The sequence below is a fragment of the Notamacropus eugenii genome, chromosome 2 (genome assembly GCF_028372415.1).
Source record: "Notamacropus eugenii isolate mMacEug1 chromosome 2, mMacEug1.pri_v2, whole genome shotgun sequence".
Classification (NCBI taxonomy): domain Eukaryota; kingdom Metazoa; phylum Chordata; class Mammalia; order Diprotodontia; family Macropodidae; genus Notamacropus; species Notamacropus eugenii.
The window spans coordinates 296144184-296166664 of NC_092873.1; the positions used below are offsets into that span (position 1 = coordinate 296144184).

Consider the following 22481-nt stretch of genomic DNA (forward strand, 5'->3'; position numbering starts at 1 on the left):
CTCGTCTACAGTCACGAAGAAAATTAGCCACAAAACTCGGTTTTGAAGCCAGATTTCTCAAATGCTTGTCTGAGAGGCAGTGAATCACGGTGGAGAATGATTTGCTCTCTAATCCTCGCTCAGAGGCTGCCTGGCTTCATGGGTCACCTAACCTTTCGGTCTCAGTTCTTTAGGTGGGAAGTAAGACTTATGCTATGGCGATCATACAACTATGGGGAAGATGCACTGTTAACCCAAAGGCGCTAAAAAATGCGAGTGATGAGTATTCCATGAGACCACATTTTCTCTCCCCTGGTCCCATGGACAATTAGCTCAGACCATTCTGATTCCTCCTTAGCTAGTAGAATTCTCCTGTCGTGTTTTCCTGCAATCTGGGTCCCTTCAGTAGCTTTTTCCCAGCTTTACACAAAATCTTTCATGCAGGGCCATTTGGCAGCTGTGATGAAGGATAAAAACCTACTGACGAACCTCCCTCAGACCCCTGCTGGGCATTTAGAAAACACAAACACTTCTCCAACAGTTTCTCTTGTTATTATTCTGAAACTCAACATCCTCAGAAACTTGTGCGGGCTGGTGAGGCTGGGGGAAGTTTGGGTGGGGGAGCACAGGACTGTTTTCCAGTATAATAAGAAAATGTTTGCGGTCTCTGAGTCTTTAGGAGGGCAGGATTCCTGCAGAGAGACTACTGTTTTTCTCTTTTTTGCTGAGAGCATGAGCTCAGCCGAAATGACCACAGCAGATCTCCAAGACCCAGCATAAGAACAACTAAGAGTAGTCACGTGAAGGGATAAATTGTCAGGAAAGCACTGCACTGGAAACATTCCTAATCCAGGCAATATGGATCTCGCCTTTTAGGGGAAATTGAAGAACTAAATGTTTTACTGCCTAATGGACTGGTGGCTCCAAATCCAAATGAGCATGAGTGTGTGTGTGTGTGTGTGTGTGTGTGTGTGTGTGTGTGTGTGTGTGTGTGTGTGTGTGTGTGGTGGGGGGACAGAGACAGAGACAAAGAGACAGAGACAGAGAGCATGTGCAAAGACACTGGAAACACAAGCCACTTTACCCATTTCAACAATGACCGTAGAAAATCCCCTGGCAACCTCTCTGCAACCAGAGTTCCTGAAGCTTCAACTTGAGGCAAAGATGGGCACATCCAATCATGAAGCATTCCCTGAGGACAGACGTCAGAGGTTCTGTAGTACTAATGCTTCAAGGCACATGGAGCTGGGAGATGCCAATGTCTTAGGACTTCTCTAGACTCTCTTAAGTCTTACCAGAAGCTTTCCCCAACCCTCTTTAATTCCAGGGCTTTCTCTCTCTTCATTATTTCCTATTTATCCTGCATATAGCTTGCTTGGTATGTATTTGTTTGCCTGTTGTCTCCCCCGTTAGATTGTAAGCTCTCTCAGGGAGAGGATCGTCTTTTGCCTCTTTCTGTACCTCCAGCCCTTGGCATAGTGCCTGGCACGTAGTTGGTACTTAATAAACGTTTATTGACTAGTTGATTGATTCAAACGAATACTTCTCTGAAAGGCCAAAGCATTTCCATCTATAACCATCTCCTCTCCCTACTCCCCATTTCTCAGGGAACTTTGGGTGCACAGATTGCAGTACACATATTGAATATTGAATGCATATTGATGTATGCAATCTAGTTCATCTGGTCCCAGCCAGGAAAGGTACATCCAAAAAGAAAAATATCAGTCTCCAGAACACACAATTAGGAGCAATGGGCAGAAGCTGCAGAAAGTAACCCTAGACTCTATGTCAGGAAAACTTCCTACCAATTAGAGGAGTCCAAAAGGGAAAAGGGCAGCCAAAAAAGGTGGTGGGTTCCAGATTCATCCCCTGTCAGGCCTTTCAAAATTGACAGGGTGGCTCTGGTAGATAGTTAATATATGTAATGGCTTTACAAACCTTAGAGCTCAGTACAAATAGTAATTATTATTAGAAGCCATCCAGTCCCTCTGCTTTACAGATTGGGAAACTGAGGCCTGGAAGCACCAACTTAACTAAGATTATGAAGGTAAGACATAACAAAGAAAAGATTTGGACTCAAGTCCTCTGACTCCTTCCACTATACTTTCCTGTCCATTTTTTAATCACTTAGTTATCTTAACTGTCATCCAATATTAAATTTGAAGGGCAGGAAAAATCTCTCCTGCTTTTATAATATTTGAGATGAACCAAAAATCAATCAGTGGTCACAAAAGTCACAGGACAGCGAACTTCTTTCAGGCATTCTGTAAAAGAGAACTTTTGGTGACTGCTGAACCCTGGTAGCCTATCAGAAGTTAATATTTCACTTGGTGAGAGTTTATGGAACTGAGACAATGAAGTTGGTCTTGAAAGGCCAAAGGTAGACTTAACAATATTTCCTGCTTGGGTTCATGAATAGGAATAGTTTAAATGTACTTTGGATGAGAGGGTAACTAGCACTCCAGAAGAACAGCTGGAGAGGCTATTCATAGAAAAGTATGCTATTGGAATATTCCTAGTATTTGAATCAGGCTCACCTAGCCCCAGCTGCCTTCAGAACTCCTATGAGTCACCCTGTGCCTTTAGGGACAAGGAGTGGCAGAGGGCAAAGGAGAGTTTCTCCCCTAGTCAGCTGAATGAAATGTAGTCCCCACTGATGACCTTGACAAGGACATCTCCTCACTCCAGGGATGGAGGACTAATGGTTAATCATATTAGACTGGCTTCCCTTCACACATTCCCCAGAGGTCAATGACAGTGGGAGCCTCCTCTAACCCTTATTCGATTTTTCCGACTTTAATCAGGCAAAGGGGAGAGTTGGAGGACTCTGTGGAGAGCCAGACTCTAGCTGTGTGTTGGTGGCCAGCACACCCCATTTTATACCCATCACAGCGGTTGGCCCATAGTAAGCACTCAGTAAATGTTCTTTCCTTGTTGACATGGGCACAGGGAAGGCAATCCAAGACAGACTGGAAAGCTTTCAAGAAACAAAGCCCCCCAGACAACCTATCCTCTCTGGCCATGGCATCTTCTAGGCACTACCCTCTAGGGCCTCATTACATTCTCCCACCATCTTTGTAATAATCACCTGGGCCAATGACACCAGAAATCTCTAAGCCTCCAGAAACCAGTGTGGCTTTGACCTCGTCTTAGGCATACAGACCCAGAGGAAGATGTAGTCTAGTACAAAGTAACCCTGTTAGCTTTTAGTTCATGATGGTTCCTTCCCTACTCCCTATCCTTACTCCTGCTCTCATAACCATGAAATTTCATCTAGGGATGTATATACACCCTTAATCAACTCCAGCAGTTATGACTTGCAATTTAGGAAAGAAAAAAAAGAGTGCATATGGCACAGGTTCCTCTTTTCCCTCTCAGATTATTTACAATTTATTCTTCATACATCTTTTTGTTTTACATGTTGTCTATCTCTTCACCTACCCACCCATAGATTGAGAATTCTTTGAAAGCAGGGGCTTTTGTTTTTGTTTTGTGCCATTCTTTGTATTGACAATACTTAGCACATTGCCTGGCACGTAGTAGTAGTTGTCTAAAAAAAAATGATTGTTGTTAATCTAACAAGTCTCATGTGATTCTGGAATCTTTTGATGTCCCAGGTTCAGTTATGGGAAGTTTGGGGATAATTGTAGTTAGTTATAAAAATATAGATCAAATTCCCAATTACTATATTCTCTACCAATAGACTAGGAAAGAATTATAATTATATATATACACACATATACACACACACACATATATATATATAATTATAATTCAAATAGTAAGGTCTTCATTAAGACAGAGTAGCAAAATAAATGACAAGTAAAGGTTGAGTAGGAGACTCATTTTCTACCACCCCACACACAAAGGCACAATCTCCCTTTGGTCAGCATGCTGATGATAGAGGGGCCACACTTCAGACAACTTATTCTCTTGGGTTTGTACTGAAATATCTCTCACAGTCCTGCTTCCCAGCAACTGTTTGTACCTTACAGTTGCTCTATTCCATTTCTCCGGGGGGGCAGGGGGGGTACAGTCCTCCATTAGACTATGCATTCCTTTCAAGTATAGACGTATATTTGTATCCCAGGTACCTAGAATAATGTCTGGCTCATAGTAAGTGCTTTACACATGATTACTGATTGATTCTCATACGATACATTCTCCTCCCCATCACCCCCTAGCCCTTACTATCTGTCCTGCAACCATACTCTATAGACTTCTTGGTTTACCCTAATTCCAATTCCAATTCACCCCACTGCCATTCTTTTAAAACTTCTGGGCCTTTCCATTGGCCCTGCAGCTGAATTTTCTTATTTGTATTGTCTTCCCCTGTTAGGAGATCAGCTCTTTGATTTTCTATCTCTATCTAGAGTGCTTATCACAGTGCTGGGCACAGAGAAGGCAATTCAAAAATTATTTTTCATTCATCTACCCATCCATTCCATCTCCACTGCCACCATTGCTTTCCCACTAAGCTACTGCTGACATTTGCTGGAGTTTTCATCTGTATAGCTTCTTCCTTGAAGACAGTGTCATTGGTCTTTTGTGAGACTGCCCTGAACCAAATGCAAATCAACTCATTTCTAAGTTATGTTTCTAGTCATACTAGTTGGCATGCAAAAGTGGATGGGGTGAATGCATTCCTTTCAACTCCCATCCCATCCCTCATAGCAAGGGTCTGGGCCGTAGAAATGACCTTTGAGCTTTAATGAACTTCCAGAAGACACTTTTGCAGGCGTAGGAGGACAATGGACTACTTTTATTTTCTATTCTTGTCATAATGTCCTTAATAAAGGTCCCTATCCCCTTCCACAAGTGTATATCCAACAATGTGTTATTGATCAAACTACACTATCCTTATGTACTTCCATTATCTCTCTAATTAGATTATAAGCTCCTTGAGGTCAAGAAATTGTCTTTTTTCATTTGAATTTTTTCATTTTTTTTATTTGACACAGTATTGAGTACACAGTAAATAAATACTTGTAATGCTTAGTAAATAAGTACTTGTCTTTACCATGTCACTTTGGGAAAGAATATTCAGAATGAATCCATATTACAGACCAGGACAAGAACCAGTCACCATATTTCTGCTGTTTGACTCCAATTAATTTCTAAATTTTACCCATAAGACAAACCAACCTGTATTAATCCTATCTCCAAGAAATTTGCTACTCTGCTTAGAATAAAAATATGTATTTTCCTTCATAAATAAAGATGGCTTCAGTGATATCTGTCAAATTAAGGTATTAGATGACATGATCTCTAAATGAAAATAGCTAACATTTATATAACTCCTTCCATGTGTCAAGAACTGTATTAAGCACTTTGTGATTATTGTTTGTAATAATTTTCTCATTTGACCCTCAAAACAACCCCATGAGGTAGATACTATTATTATCCCCATTTTAAAGATGAAGAAAAAAAGGCAAATAGAGGTCAAGTGACTTGTCCAGGGTCACAAAGATAGTGAGTATCTGAGGCTGGATTTGAACTTGGGTCCTCCTGACTGCAGGTATGGCACTCTAGTCATTTCACCACCACGCTATCTCTTTCTACTCTATGATTTCTAGATTATATGGTTTGAGTTGTTTTTTAGTGGTGTTTTTCAGCTGCATTACACAAATCCTTCACCTGTTCTCATGCTGTCCCCTTGTGATCAATTGTGTTTGCATGATGGGTGGCCAGGGATTGAGGTGGCATCTGTAGCTATAGGATAATGATGTTTGCTTTCCCTCTGAAAAGACAACCTGCTCCTGAAGTTATAGGATAATAGAATCTAACATTGGAAGGGCCTTTAGCGACTATCACGTCTAAGTCACTCATTTTACACATGACAACCTTCCTTAAGCCCTGGGGAACTAAAGTAATTTGCCCCAAACCTCCCCAGTATTCAGTGATAAAGCTAGTGTTCAGCCCCAAGGCTTCTGAATTCAGATCCAATTTTCTCTCCACTATATCTAGGGGCCCTCCAGGATTAAAATAATTAGCTGGACTTTGTCACCCCACTGCTTCTCAAAGCATCAGGTAGCTCCTTTCATGTGAACAAGGAGCTTTCTACATGGCAGGAAGAAAGACATCTGGAAAGTCTGTTCTAGAGTACAGGAAGTAGCATCCCCTGGGTGCATGGCAAGAAGCCATCCCCAGCCACACCTAGGGAGCTAATGAGCTAAAATCGGACAGACCTTCCAGGGGGAGCTCTTCTATTTTTCTCTTTCTCCACGTGACTTAGACCCTTATCATAATAAGAGCTATTAACAAGGCCAAACTTCAACCTCATTAAAGTCACACTGACCAACCCCTGGCAATACTCCTAAGGACTTTATCTCTACCTGTCTCCAGCTCATGCCCCAGGAGAGCCCAAGGTTTTCCTCTAGGCTTGTCAGGCTCAGTGATGGGTGACTAACTATTCCATTGATTAAAAATCCTCCCACATTCTTTGCCCCCTTCTCCCTCTTCAATGTAGCCTTACATAATGGCCTCCTGTTTGGTTAATAAGTGGAACCTTAGAAATTTCCACTGTCCAAAGGCCTGGGAAGAATGTAGAAGTGTACCCAAAGGCATCTGGTGACTGACACAGGATTTCCCTTTGGATTAATGGAGCACAGTGGAATTTTTAGCTATTATTGTAGTGATTAATATGTCAAATCAATATCCAAAGGGAGGAAAAAATGACAAGGTTGGAGAGGGGAGAGGTTAGAAGAGAGTGTGTGAAAAGATCAAAGTGGAAAAAAGAGAATTGAGGGGAAAAGGATAGAGAAAACTAGAGAGACCAAGATACTGCAGGTCAGCAGGTCAGGGATACAGAGACCTGACCTTGCTGAGTGCTTGGGTCATCCTCAATCACATCTTGGGAGATGGTCGGTTCCTCCTGATACTGTCATAGTCTGAGTAAGGTCCCTGTTCCTCTAAGAGTTCTCTCCAGAGCGGTATCTTTAGGGTGTAGTATTTCAACAGGTGAGACTTTGTCATTTTCTTCAGCAACTGTTGCCTTGGTGTGATGCTAAGAGTTCTGTCCTAATCAAGGCATTGCTTTTTAGAAACAAGTTCAGAAAGGCAACAATGACATCACCAGTCACCTGTTATCTGTGTCCTTCCAAGGGCAAAAAGAATCAAGTTCTGTATATCCAACTGTCAAGATGAGCCTATTCGGTAATAATAGGATATATTATCCCTAAGTCTTAGCAAACACTAGCTAGCACATAAAACAGAAATAATTATTTGCTCATTCCTAAATTGTATGTCTACTCACATTTCTATTCCTGAAGCTAATTATTAGTTTAACCTGCAAATCAACTACTTTTTGAAGTACTTTTAATAAATGGAAATCTGTTTGCTTGGCACAAGCATGTTTGAATTTTCTAATTCTTATACCTTATAATACAGATCCAGTACCCAAGTATTTATTAAGCATGGTGGTAGAGTAGATAGCATATCAGGCCTGGAGTCAAGAAGACGTGAGTTCAAATCCAGCATTAGACACTTACTAGCTGTGTGACCTTGGGCAAGTCATTTAACCTGTTTTTGCCTCAGTTTCCTTATCTGTAAAATAGTGATAATAATAGCACCTACTTGCCAAGGTTGTTGTGAGGATCAAATGAGATAATAATTATAAAGCTCTTAGCAAGGTGCCTAGCACATTGTAGAAGACACATAAATGCTTATTCCTCCTTTCCCCCTAAAATATAAATCCTAAGGAGCTGCCTGAGGCATGTAAGAGGTTCGATGTCATACCCTCTGCTTTCTAACAGCTAGCAAATTTCCAAGCCAGAATTGGAGCCCAGGTCTTTCTGACTCCAGGCCCAGAACACTATCTGAACACTATCTACTATGCTACCCTACCTTTAAATATTTCACTTACTGGTCTTACTATTATAATGCCTACGAGAGGATAGTTTGGTCTTTCAGTTCTGTTAGCCTATGTCTACAAGGCTGAACTCACAGATCCCAGTCACAATGGGTTAGATTTCTACTAGGACTGGATAGTTTCATTGAGATTTAAATTCTTTCTACCATGTATGGACCCACTCCCTCAATATGAAGCAGATTCAAGGCTAGAAGCGTCAGTAGAGTTCATCTCATCTACTCCTTTCATTTTACAAGATTAGGAAACTCATGAGACTCAGATATAGTGGAATGACTTGACCAAGTTAACCCAGGAAACAAATCACATAAAGTAATAGGACATCTTAACAGTCGCATTTTACTGTGGAATACTTTGTCTCTCTATGTCAATCAATGTCTACCTCTTGAAACTTAACCATTATATCCATGGTATGCTGAGAAATGTTTAACATCAGCTCTTCAGGGGAAAAAATAGGTACCCACAACATACTTTTAAGTTTAGTCTGTATTAACATTTTCTCTATGACTTAAGTTTAGAGACACGCAACAGAACAATAAACCAGGTCCTGATTTGTAGCATTTGTCAATTTCTGAGGTATGTGAATGCTCCCATTGAATTGAACAATCAGTTCTCAAAGCTTGCTCCAGCACACCCTTGAAATTTACACCATTCCAAAGAATAAAAACCTGTGAAAAACTCAAAGAGAATTCAGACCTAGTCAGTCTACCCCATGAGTCCTGAAAAAAGGATTATCCTGCTTTTGAAAGACAACTCATACTCAGTTTTTGTCTTAAACCTCTTGGGAGCTTTGCCACTCTCTACCTTGAAAAATCAATGCTGAAAAGGCAATCATTTTCAAAGGCCTTCTATTTTTTTTCGCCATTGACAATTTAATGCAAATGTGCCTCTAGTCTAGATGAAATATTTGAACTTCAAGTGGGTTTGCCTTCTGCTGAGGCTTTGATCCCATTGCCCAAAGCTGGACCCCTAATTGATTCTATATCCAGGGTCTCAAGGGAAGCTATTTGTTTGTGTTTTGAGGATACCTATTGGGTAGGAGTAGGCAACTAGGTGGTACAGTGGATAGGCCAGAAGGCTTGGAATCAGGAAGATTCATGTTCCTAAGTTCAAATCTGGCCTCACCCATGTAATAATTGAGTGACCCTGGGCAAGTCACTTAACTCTGTTTGCCTCAGTTCCTCATCTGTCAAATGAGCTGGAGAAGGAAATGGCAAACCACTCTAGTATCTTTGTCAAGAAAATGGAGTCACAAAGAATGGAACAGGACTCAACAACAATTGGGTTGCAGTAGAAGAAGTTTCTCCTCAAAGAAAAGAGGCTCAAAGTTTGGGCTTTTTCCATCTTCCAGGCAATAGCTTATAGTCTACGCATGTTGAATACACTAAAGAAATATTAACTTCACAGTATGACATTTAACCTATTAATCTAGTATAGCAACAGATGCCAGGAGCAGAAAAGTTCAAAACCTTGTAGGTGTCAGACAGTCTCTGATAGCTTCAAGAGGATTCATAGACTCAGAACTAAATGGAACCTTTGAGAAAATTTTGTTCAAACTCCTTTATTTTATAGAGAAATAAACTGAGATACTAAGGATCACAATGACTTTATTAGTCACATGCCTAGTGGGCGGAGACAAGATTCAGCCCAAGCATTTTAGCACTAAACCCAGTGCCCTGTCTATTATAACACATTCTTATTCTAGCAACTTAACTCCACTCTCGAACTCAAAGGAGAGCCAAGCAGCTTTAGACAGTCTCTATTTAATTATGCCAGGTCCAATCATAATTAACAATTGGAGACCAAACCCAAATGCCTGCTCCTACAAGAAGCCTGCCATGGTTTCCCTAGTCAAAATTAATCTCTTTGAGCTCTCTGGTAATATCCATGCCATGCTCCCTCTAACTAGGACTCCAGCTCCTACCCTGGTGCCTTGGGCTCCTGACTGGTGAGACTTTACCATACCTAGACCAAACTAGACCCAAGACATGTTTTCAAATTTTTTTTTTACACTTCATATTTAATTATATTTTCTGTTGCAATCTTTCTCTTCTGAGCCTCTACTAAGTTGTAAACTTGAGGACAAGAGCCATATTTTATTTGATCTTTGTATTTCCAGCTATTTTTCTTCCATACTGCTGCGTGCATCCCCTTCCCTTCACTTCTTCCCCTACTCCCAACTGCTTTCTTTCTTTACCTCTGGAAACAGTTATCAAATCAACACTATTATCCCTAAAAAGGACAGGCAATTGCTTGTCCCAAGGCTCCATTTCACTCTGCAACTTTCCAGACCAAAACACCCCTCCCTGGCCACCACTATAATGTGCTATCGTCCTCAAATGGAAAATAAGCTCCTTGAGGGCAGGAACTGTCTTGCCTGTTGTATTTGTATCACATTCTTGAAATATAGTACTTAATAATGCTTTTCATTCATTCATTCCATATTCTTCAATCTTTTTTGTTTACACCTCTCTTATTCAATTATATTTTCTGTTGTATTTATTCAAACAAGTCTTATTCTCCCTTCCCCTTCCCTTTATTAAGTCATAAATTTGAGGACAAATTGTCATAGACTTTTCACTCATGCCTGACTCCTGACTCCATTTGGGGGCTTCTTGGTTTGCCATTTCCTTCTCCAATTCAGTTGACAGATGAGGAAACTGAGGTAAACTGGGTTAAGTGACTTGCCCAGCTATTAAGTATGTGAGGCCATATTTGAACTCATAAAGATGAGTGCTCTATCCATTGCACTACCTCTTGAGGATGTCATGTATTATTTGATCTTTGTGTTACCCTTACTCTGTAGGACAGTATACCATCTGCCACAATGATCTCTCAATAAATGTGTGTCAGCTGAATGTTTAATGAAGAGTACACCCATCAGAGAGACAGAAACTAAGGCACAGGAGACTATTCTTCATTGGGCTCTTTATCTTTCCTTAAAGCAAGTGTCTACTTTCAGGATTTTAGAAGGAAATCGATCTCTGGGATTTCTCTAGCATTTGATACTTTTAAAGTGCTTTGACTGTGGTACCTCTCGTTTTCACATTAGTTTTTTTTCTCCCTGAAATCCTTACCACATCTGGAAACCCCTGCAAAGCAAACTAGACAAGAGACCACTTGTGAGTTTGAAGACAGTTGAGGTGATCCATTTACCAACATTTTCCCGACCCCTTTGGAAGTGAGAAAGTCAGTTATCCTAGTGGTCACTGAACAATTTCTTCCTCTAGTACCAGTGCTAACTTACTAGAAGGATATTGGAAGGCAGGGAGGGGCAGAAAGTGGTCAGAAGTTGGGAAACCAGCTTTTCCACTAAGTAGCTTCAGAACCTTGGGCAAGGTGCTTAATAGCCCCTGGGCCTCAGTTTCCTCATTTTGCAAATGACAGAAAGGTAGCTAGAGGGCCTTTCTAGGTCTGAAACAATCTCTTTTTGCCTTTCTACTCCACTGTTTCTGAGCAAGTGAGAAAAGATATTGGGGGAGGGGGAGACTTGAAGTTTCTTGTCCTCCCTTTTAGACTATGTGGAAGTAAAAAAACTGAGAGGTGTTCAGAAAGAAAATGAACTTCCTGGAAAGACTGAGTTCCCCATCATTGAATGTCATCCTGTAGAGATTGGATGACCACTTGAAAGGAATATTGCAGAGGGGATGCCTGCTCAGATACAGATTGGCCTTGATGAATTCTGAGCTCTCTTTCAACTGTGAGATGCTAGGATATTCTTCTCTTGTATTCCTTTGTGAGCCTCCAAGATTTAAACTCAGATCTTAGAATTGAGAATGACTAAGGTGGTTTTAAAAGTTTCAATTTAAAATTTTAAATAAGTACTCCTCCCCCCCCCCCTTTTTTTTTTACTAACCCACCCAAACCAGAGCCTCAGCATCTAACTAGGTAATGGAACATGAGGGATGAGGGTGTCCAAGCTCCCCTGGCTGTGACTGCATCTAAAGCTGTTCCCATTCTGTCATCCCATAGCATTTCTGTTCAAAGTAGAGTTTGCTTTGGTGTGGTCTGATAACTACAGGACAGGACAGTTAGACCCTCAGGGACTTATTTTTCCAGGGAACAGCATGGCGAACAAAGGGCCAGCATTTATTTCTACAAGGCTTTGTCTCTTATAAATGAGAGTGCTGACACCTGCTGGCCATGAGAGCTGGCCCAGCCAATCAACTTGAGGCTGCACTAGGTTTAGCAACTTCCTATTTGAGCCACAGCTACTCTGATGGTCAATCCTTCATAGTCCTCATTACCCTCTCCCCTCTGCTCCCTTCTATACACCATCTCTCCAAAGGACCTGAGGGCAAAGCTGGGCCTATGCATCAGTTCACTAGAGTGTTGCCTACATAACATCATCTGAGGGCCGCTGAAATGTCCTCTGAACCAAAATATCTCCTTCTTTCGACTACTGTGCTGGCTATAATTCCAGATATTTGCAATTATTCTTCTGAATTATAGGTTCGACTCCAAAAGTGCACAAATGTGTAACCCAGAAGGAGTAAAACATTAACCTTCTTGGCAGCACAGGGTGGTGGATACAATAGTGGAGCAGGAATCAGGAAGACCTGGGTCCAAATCCTGCCTCTGACGTTTGCGGGCTGTGGGCCCACTTAACCTCTCTCCACTTAAGTTTCCTCATCCGTAAATCAGCAATAATAATGGCTGTAGTACTAACTCACAGAGTATCCAGATGAAGTAGATGGGGGGGGGGGGGGCGCGCGAGTGTGGAATCAGCTTGTGGGGATTTAGAGAAGCCTGCAGGATAACATGGCACCCAAACTAAGCTGTTGTGAAGCTGAAATGAGAGAATATTTGGTCAATGTTTTGCAAAATGTCATTAATATAAAATAGTTAACTAGAAAAACTGAATCTCAAGAAGACCCTTGAATGATGGATATCCCAAAACAGTTAAGTATTGACTGGTGGGTTAGAGTGGGGAGATAGTAAGAAAGTTCCTAAAAATGGGTTACCCTAGGGAGGCAGACTATGAAGCAATTCCTGGAGCAACTAGAAGAGATTAAAAAAGAGAGGTCAGGTGTTAAAGAGAAAAGCACTGAAAACAAACTAACTTCATTTACTTCATTACTTTGCTTAGCGATAACCCCAACTGGATGTGTTGCGTTGGCATACTCCTGTCAGATGTCTTAAGGCCTTCAACAGTCTTTCCAGTCTTATTTCACATTATTGTCCTCCACCTATTCCATATGCCATCCAAACTAGACATCCCCCAAGTGTATCCAGGCCTTTAAAGGCAAGAGGAAGCCTCAGACACAAAATGCTATATGTTTATTGTTCAGTCATGTCCAACTCTCCATGACCCCATTTGGGGTTTTCTTAGCAAAGACACTGGAGTAGTTTGTCATTACCTTCTCAAGCTCATTTGACAGATGAGGGAACTGAGGCAGACAGGGTGAAGTGACTTTCCCAGAGTCACACAGCTAGCGTTTGAGGCCAGATTTAAACTCAGGAAGATGAGTCTTCCTGACTCTAGGCCTACCATTCTACCCACTGCACCACCTAGCTGCCACATTTCATATCCCTTTCTCCACTCCACCCTCCCCAGTAAACTCTGAAACTGTTGGAATTATTTTTGTCTTTTTACCTCAAGTACCTAAAGCAGCACCTTGAACATAGTGGCCACTCAGAAAAATACCTATTGAAAAAATGAATGTTTCAACCTATCAATCAAATAGCATGCAAGCTCAGATGGCCAATGAATGCCATTTAGGCACGTGTGGGGAGAAGGGAAGAAAAATAAAGGAAAAAATATACTTCAGTTTGCAATCTGAGTCTGTAAGTTCTCCATCTGAGGGTGGGTAGCATTTTTCATTGTGAGTCTTTAGAATTGTGGTAGATCATTGAATTAATTTATCTTTGTAATATTGTTATTATTATGCAAATTGTTCTGATTCTGCTTACTTCACCTCTCATCAGTTCAGATAATTCTTAGGTTTTTCTGAAACCATTCCTTTTATCATTTCTTACAGCACAATAATATTCCATCATATGCATGTATCATAATTTATTTAGTCATTCTCTGATTGATGGACATCCCCTCAGCCTCCAATTCTTTGTCACCCCAAAAGAGCTGTTATAAGTATTTTTGTACATATAGGTCCTTTTCCTTTTCCTTACTCTCCTTTTAGTGGTAATATTGGATCAAAGGATATGCACAGTTTTATTGTCCTTTGTACATAGTTCCAAATTGTTCCCCAGAATGGTTAGACTAGTGTACAGTTCCACCAACAGTGTATGAGTGTACCTGCTTTCCTACAACCCTTCTGACATTAGTCTTTTCCTCTTCTGTCATCTCAGCCAATCTGGTGAGGGTGAGATGGTACTTCAGAGTTGTTTTAATTTGCATTTCTCTAATAATTAGTTTTCTTGAGATTGTTGACAGCTTTGATTTCTTCTACTGAAAACTGCCTGTTCATATTCTTTGACCATGTATCAGTTGGTGAAGTGAAGATACTTTCAAACCATTAAACATACCATACAGATCTATAGTATTGTTACTGTTAACTGGACAGAGATTTGTCTGGTGTCCATGACCAAGAACATTGAACTTAATCAAGATTGAGTCCTTTCTGTGTGAAGTGGCAAAAGTCATTTAAGGTTCTCTAAGCCACAGTCTCCTCATCTATAAACTGGGGGGTCATAGCACCTGTCCTTACTATTGGAAAGGTCATATGACAAAGTGGATAGAGTGCTGCCTTTGGAAACCAGAAGATGTGTTCATATACTACCTTCTAAATATTACAAGTTGTCTGATCATGGATGTGTCCTTTAAATTCTTTAGCCATAAAATATAGATAATAATAGCTGTAGCAGCTAACTCAAAGGGTTGTTATGAGACGCAAGTGAAATAATATGCATAAAATGATTTGAAAAAATTTAAGTGCTATGTAAATATTCGATATTATTATCACCTACACCAGAAGGTGTTGTGAAGGTCAAATGAGATAATTTATGTGAAAAACTCTAAAACCACGTGGCATACTGTAAATGTGGGGAACCTGTGGCTTCAAGGCCACGTGTGACTCTAGGTCCTCAAGTGTGGCACTTTGACTGAATCCAAACTTCGCAAAACAAATCCCCTTGAGAAAAGGATTTATTCTGTAAAACTTGGATTCAGCCAAAAGACTGCACCCGAGGACTTAGAATGTCACATGTGGCCTCAACGACATAGGATCCCCACCTCTGGCATAGTTTATGGGACATTGGGCTTGAATTAGAAAGAATGGGTTCAAATACCATTTCAGATATTTCTTGTTTCTGAGTAAGTTACATACTGTACCTCAGTTTCCTCATTTATAAAAGGAAAATGTTGGACTCTATGGCTTCTGAAGTCCCTTCCAACTCTAAATCTATAATCCTATTATCTTATTATTAGCCTAGACTTTGTAAGAGAACTCTAGACATGGGTGACGCTATAGCAGCACAAAACCTCAGAAAGGAAACTCCCCCTTTCCCTTTCATTCCTTCTTCTCTTCTTCCTTTCAGTAGAAGCCTTTCTCTGTAGGGGGAGCCTGGAAGGGCCTCCTTGCTTTTAGGAATGAAAGGCTCATTAGGTCCTGTGGGACAACCCTCTAAAGGTCCAACCGGACTGGACCCTGCAGGCTCCTTCTCCTCGTACTCTGTCCTTCTGACTTCACAGCCTGGTATCTTGCATAGCTGGACAAGATTGGAATGAAGGAAGAGAGACATTGGGCTATAATAGAAAGGCTGCTAGTATATAGTAGACCTGCGTAGAATTTAGACCTGCAAGGGGTTTGAGTGAACAACAAAACCAGCCTCTTTCATTTCACAGATTGAAGCCTAGAGTGATAATTTGACTTTCTCAAAGCCAAAAAGCCAGTAAGTAGCACCTCTTAGATTTTCAAGTTCTAGGATCTAGAGTGGAATATAGAAATTTAACTCCAAGGCTATCATATCTTCTTGAAATCCATGTGTGGCTTTTCAAGGGGTAGAGAACGTTCCAGAGGACTCTGCAAATTCCTTTTGTTGTAGTTGTTGGAAGTGATTTTACTTTTGTTTAACTTATGTATAATACAAAAAAAATTTAAAAAGAAGGAACTTAAAACACCATCCATTCCAACTATCTTCTCTGAGAGTTGGGGAAACTGAGGTCAAGAAAAATTGAGTGACCTGCCCAAGGTTATGCAGTGGCAGAGCAGAGACTCAAATCCAGGTTTACTAGACTTCTATTTCCTCTGTACCCCAGCTGCAGGCTGAGGTGCCGTGATGCTTTCCAAAACAATGACAGAATCTTAATGCTAGAAGCCAACCATAGAATCATGTAGTGCAAACCCTTCAATTTCCTCTTTTGTGTTCCTTCCATTGAAGTCATTCTCTGAGGCCCAAGGTCACACAGCTAATTGCAGCAGAGTCAGGTCTCCATGTGACTACCTCTTTCCACTATATTATAGTTCCCCTCTGTGGTGTCTACTAGCATTTTCCTGAGTTCCTAACTTTAGGAAAGGGGGAATTATGAGGGCCATATATGGATTGGTCCATGAGCCATCTATGATGCACATGTCATCATGTGAATGTGTCATCAAAAGATCTGTATTTCTCAAGCTGAAACTCCATTATGGCTCTTCAGTCATCCCTGTGGGATTCTTCTCTGCCCCCATTTCCCTTTTCTGTTGCGTCTCATAGTGAGAACCCACAGATCCTCTAGGTATTGGTCATTCTCATATCCTTCTCTTTGGAAAACATCAGCAGTGATGGGGAATACAGCTTGGGGCTGTAGAAAGAGTCCTGAGTTTGGGATTAGGATGTTAGTTTAGACACAATAGCAAGAGAAGGTCCTGGAAATATGCTTGGCTCTGAATCCCTACCCTGACAGCCATTATTAGTTAAACATCATGAAGACTCATTTTCTTCATCTGTAAAACGGAACAATACTTCAGCTACTCACCTCCCAGAACTGCAAGGGCACATGGGGAAAGGAAGGGATGTGAGGGGAGGACAGTTTTTGCCTTTCTATGTATCCCCACCTCTCAGCAAAGTACCTGGCACATAATAAGCTCCTAATGAAAGAACAGAATTTAATAATACCTCAAAGGATTAAGCTGCACGGATTGGCACAATGCATTTTTAAAATCCACAAGGCAAAGAAAATAAAGATAGAATGAACAATTTTATTTCAGAGTAAAATGACAATAAATTTTATGCATCAATTAACATGCCTAGTCCTTCTAGTGTTAATCAACGCCTGATGACTGGCTCCTCTCTATATTTATGAACTATTATTATTTAAATTCACAAAGCATGACATAGTAGATAAAGTGTTGGCCTTAGAATCAGCAAAACTTTGGTTCAAGATTCATTTCTGACATACTGGCTGTGGGATCCTCAGCAAGTCCCTTAACCCGTCAAGGCCCGGGATACTCTCTAAGACTACAAATTAACAATCTGAATTGGTAGCTTCTTACCCGCATTTCCTCGTGCCAATGACATCACAGGTCTGATTTTTTTTTAAAAAAACTTATTAAAAATAATGTCTATTAATCATAGAATCTCGGCTCAGATTCAATCCAACTCAGACTCTGTCTAGCTGAGATTCTATCTGGCCTGCTTGTGAATACAAGCGTCACAAATGCTTAGGGTCCTTAAGTCAACAAAATATGATGAATTTTTAATAAACTTTGTTTTACTTTAGCTGAAAAAAATATAATAGGATCTCAGAGGCAGAAGAAATCTTGGAAGGTACCTAATCAGGTATCTCCTCTCCAAATTCCATAACAAATGATCATTTACTTTTTTTAATAGTCAAAAATAATTTGCTTTGCAAGTAGAGTTTAATTAGAGAAAAGTTTCATTTACAAATAAGTTGCAAGCACTGAACATTCACCACTGAGTTTGCTACCAGGTAACTCACACTAAACTAAGCAAAGCCGAGAATGTTTTTGTTGGAGGATTCTGAGCAGGTCACTCAGTCTATTTGCCCACGTTGTCTGACCCTCATTTGCCTGTTGCAATGTCAAGGCCCAGGGCGGAACATTAAGCACCAGGGTTGAAAGATTTCTATTCTAATACGTTTCTCACCTCCCTCCATGGTGAAGGTTAAAACTGCAGTCCAAGTCTCCAGTGACTCACTCCAGGAACAGGACATGTGACATGAATGAACCTGGTTCTCCCAGGGCTGCTCAGCAGGGGGTGAGACAGAGATGGCATTGTTCAAGGGAAGATACAGGAAGTCAAATATCCGGAGTAAAGTTGATGTACTCAGTTCACCCTATCGCCTTCAAAAGGAACTCATTTTTTTTCCACTACTCAGACCAAGAGGCTTACTAATCGGTGCCCATTTTCTGAGGGCACTGGATGGAGATCTTAGAGATGTTAGTTCATTTGATCTCTAGGTGGTAAGAAGGGGAGGAAGAGAAGGTTCGCTTCTGCACAGTTAAGGAGACAAAGATATGAGAGAGCTTACACAAAAAGTCTGATCGTAGGGCAGTGTTAGGTGAAGTGAATGCAATAAGCTTCACAGGCTCAAGAGAAACATGCAAACACACATTCAGTCACTACTGACTGAAAACCCTGTACCTATTACTGTATACCTGTATAGAAAGGCTACCCAATTTTTTCATGAGGAAAAATTATTCTTTTAAAAATAATAATCTATTGAAAGATAAACATTGAACACAAATACAGTCAACTAAATATGCTTAGTAATTATTTTTCAATCCGTGCTATTGTTTCAGTCATATACAACTCTTCATGACTGCATTTGGAGTTTTCTTGGCAAAAATACTGGAGTGGTTTGACATTTCCTTCTCCAGCTCATTTGAGAAATAAGGTAAACAGAGTTAAGTGACTTGCCCAGGGTCACACAGTTAATGTCTGAGGTCAAATTTGAACTTGGGTCTTCTTGATTCTAGGCCCAGAGCTCCATTCATTGTGCCACCAAGCATAAAGTATCCTAAAAAAAATCTTTTCAGTCACTCTCTCTAAGTTTTCTTCAGGATTCTTTGTTCATTCATTTCATTCTCACTCACTTTTCCTGCTATGTGGTCATGGTTGTTGTCCTCTGTCTTCGAAGAGGACCAAAATGACATCACCATAATAAAGTGAAATTTCAATGTGTCCAACTGTGGCTGATCAGACCAATATGAGCTCAGAATGACTACCACAAGCTGGTAGTGCACAGATAGTATGTGCAAATATTTTGGGTGGATATCCCAAATTTGTGCATCCTGCATTTACTTTTAGCTGTCTCAATTCTGCTTTGCTCGAAGAGCACAGCACTCTTTCTAATGTGGGCATGCCATGCTGAGCAGTCCTGTGCCAGCATCTCCCATGTTGCACAGTCAAATCCAAAGTTCTTGAGAGAGACTTTGAGAGGGTCCTTATATCGTTTCTTTTGTCCACCATGTGATTGTTTTCCCCATGCAAGTTTTCCATAAAATAGTCTTTTTGGCAAGTGTACATTTTTGCATTCGAACAATGTAGCCAGGCCATCAGAGTTGCGCTCTCTGAAGTATAGTTTGAATGCCTGGAAGTTCAGCTTGAGCAAGGACTTCAGGGTCTGGTACCTTATCCTGCCAGGTGATCCTCAGAATCTCCCTAAAACAGTTCAAATGCAAGCAATTCAGTTTCCTAGCATGGTGCTGGTAGATTGTCTATGTTTCACAAGCATGTAACAATGAGGTCAGCGCAACGACTCTGTAGACCTTCAGTTTGGTAGTCGGTCTAATACCTCTTCTCTCCCAAACTTTTCTCTGGAGCCTCCCAAACACTGAGCTAGCTCTGGCAATGCATGTACCAACCTCATTGTCAATGTGTACATCCCTGGAAAATACACTACCAAGGTAAGTGAACTTATCCACAGCATTCAAAACTTCTCCATTTGTTGTAACCAATGGTTCCACATATGGATGGTGTGGTGGTGGCTGATGGAGCACCTGGGTTTTCTTGATATTAATTATTAAGTTAATTATTATATGGTCATAGGGTAGACTCCAACCTTCAGATTCTGCTTCCTTTATTTTGTAGTGTTCTATATGGATCTTTCTAGATTATTTGGCACATTTCATACCCGGATTCCATTTAATTAATGTACTCCCATTTACTCAACCATTTACCTATTATTGGATAATTATTTTGTTTCCACTTTTTATTCAATGGCATATAATACACAGGCTCATCCCAAGGGAAAAAAATCCAAGCTATCAATAGCTATATTAAAAATGCTCCAAATCACTAATTATTAGGGAAATATAAATTAAAACCACTCTGAGATTCTACCTCACATCCATAAGAATGGTCAAGATGGCCAAAAAAAGAGGAAAATTACAAATATGGGAGAGGCTATAGGAAAACAGGCACGTTAATATACTATTAGTTGAGGTATAAATTTTTTATATATAATGCCATTAAAAGAGTTTTATGTAAATAGTTATTCTGTTGTTTGTTATAATATTTTAAGGCTATATTCTCAATTATGGGATTATTGGGTCAGAATGTATTGTTATTTTCATAATTTTTACAATGTACCCCTATAGTGCTGTATAAAAGTTTACATAAGTTTGAAATTCCACTAACAATGAATGTGCTCAACAACCTTGACTGTACTAAGTTTCATTGCTTTTAGCTATTTTTATCTATTTAATGAATGTGAAGTGTTACTTCAGCATTGTTGTAATTTGAAGAGGAAAACCTACTCTTCATCTCTTCCAAAATCTGAATTGTGGGACTGTGGGATTGTGGTTGACAGTTACTGAGCATGAAGTCATACCCAGGAAAGGAGAGAAGGAAGGAAGCGGTCTGAGAAAACGTGGTAGAGGTAGTGAAAGTAGATTTCAAGGATGTATTTGTTAGCACCCTTCACCATCTTCTTATGGACAAGATGGAGAGATATGGGACTCTAAGCTGGTTGAAAGGCATTACCTGAATAGTGTTGATTAATAAGCTGATGTTGTCTTGAAGAGTAGTCTCTACTGGAGTGCCACAGAGTTTTGTATTTGGCTATCTTGTTCAACATTTTTATTAGTAACTTCACGGAAGAAATAAAGGGCATATTTATCCTCTGCTTACCTAACTGGTTCGTAAAAGTTAGACCTGGAAAGGACCCCAGAAAACACCTAGTTGAACATCTTCATTTTGCAATGAGAAAACAGAAGTCCAGGTATATGGAATAAGGCTGGAGGTTACACAGATCAAAAGTAGCAAAGATAGGATCCAAATCCAACTCCTTTGACTTCAAACACGTTTTTTTTCCCCCACTAAATCACACTGCTTCTTACACAGATGATGCTTGTATAACAGGGGACTAGGCACTGAGGGTCAGACCTTGGAGCCTCCTCAGTTTTTGCCCTTCCTGGTGAGTTTTATAGAACATACAAACTATACCCTACCTGATTTCAATCCAACAGAAGGTGTGGTGAATCTTCTTCTGGCCAAGAAGAAGGGAGAGCCTGGTACTGTAACAGTAAAAGAGTCTTCTGACTGACTGAGAAGATAAAAGAGCAAGTGATACGAGAGAGCATGAGCCTAACCTGAATCAATGTGCTCTCTTTCCTGGTGATTTTTTCCTGAGAAACACTGCTGTGAGTCTCCAGGTGGAGGCAGGGCAGTGGCCTCTATCTCCCACCCAGGCGCTCTGTGTTTGTGAATTTATGATGCAACTGTTCCTTTGGTCTCTTTTCTGTTTATTTTTTCCTCATTATAGATGAATGAGTTGACCACATGACAACCTCATGAGCTTCAAAAGGTCAGAAGAGTTATGCCCTCAGCAGCTGTAGTTGGTAACAGAGATCAATGGAAACAGTAGCAGAAGTAGCTAAATCAGGTGAAGAGTTCGTCTTGAGGAGCAATCTGCTCCACCTAGCCCATCTCAGGCAAGACACTGCACCCCACAAGGAACCAACCAAGATGAACAAGGGAATCAGTTGTCTATGTCCAAATGTTCTCAACCCAAAGCAGACTTGATGGGAATTTCTTGAAATTCCTTGGAGTCAGGAGTCCAGGGTATCGCTGGGCCCCACATATTCCTTATAGCCCTATGTGTCTCATTGAAATAGCAATATAAATTTGATCCCACTCTCACTATGGGCATGTGTGTGTGTGTGTGTGTGTGTCTGTGTGTAAAAGGAAAATTTGCCCTCTAGTTTGTGGGAATTACTTTATTCTTGCCATAACTTCTCAGTCAAGTCTACTGTTCTTGCTATACATTTTAAGTAAATTTCTTTTAAAAAAGCTAATTGATGTCAGCTATTGATTGATATGGGCAGAAAACGCACCAGATAGGGGCTCATTAACATCAGCAATCTCAGCCCCTTTGAATTATCAATTGAACCCTAGGCAGTAGGGGAAGAAGCCACTCTCTGGGGATCCAACTTGCTAGTGAGTGAGCCCTGAGGAAATGTTATGCTAAGGATAACCTAGACGTTAAATGACAAAATAGAGATCTATGGGCATTCTCATGTGATACATTGAAATGCTGAGCTAAATCTAATGAAATTCCATAGAGATAAATGTTAAAACTGTATCTAAGTTTTTTAAAAAATCCATTACCAAATTTCAGAATGGAATATAGATGGGTAGTTCATGTGAAAAAAGATATGGAGGCTTTAATTGATGGCAAATTCCAAAAGCACCTTGAGAGTGGTGTAGTTACCAAAACCCCAATGAGACC

The 22481-nt window shown here is 40.4% G+C and overlaps 1 long non-coding RNA gene across 1 annotated transcript in view; it reads left to right on the top strand.

Annotated features, from left to right (window-relative positions):
- The window catches only part of LOC140527499 (uncharacterized), a 29232-nt gene extending 7337 nt beyond the window's left edge, over positions 1-21895 (top strand). Inside the window, exon 2 of the long non-coding RNA XR_011974818.1 lies at positions 21516-21895. This is a non-coding gene — a long non-coding RNA (uncharacterized lncRNA). The remainder of the gene's footprint in view (positions 1-21515) is intronic.
- The last annotated feature ends 586 nt before the right edge of the window (positions 21896-22481 follow it).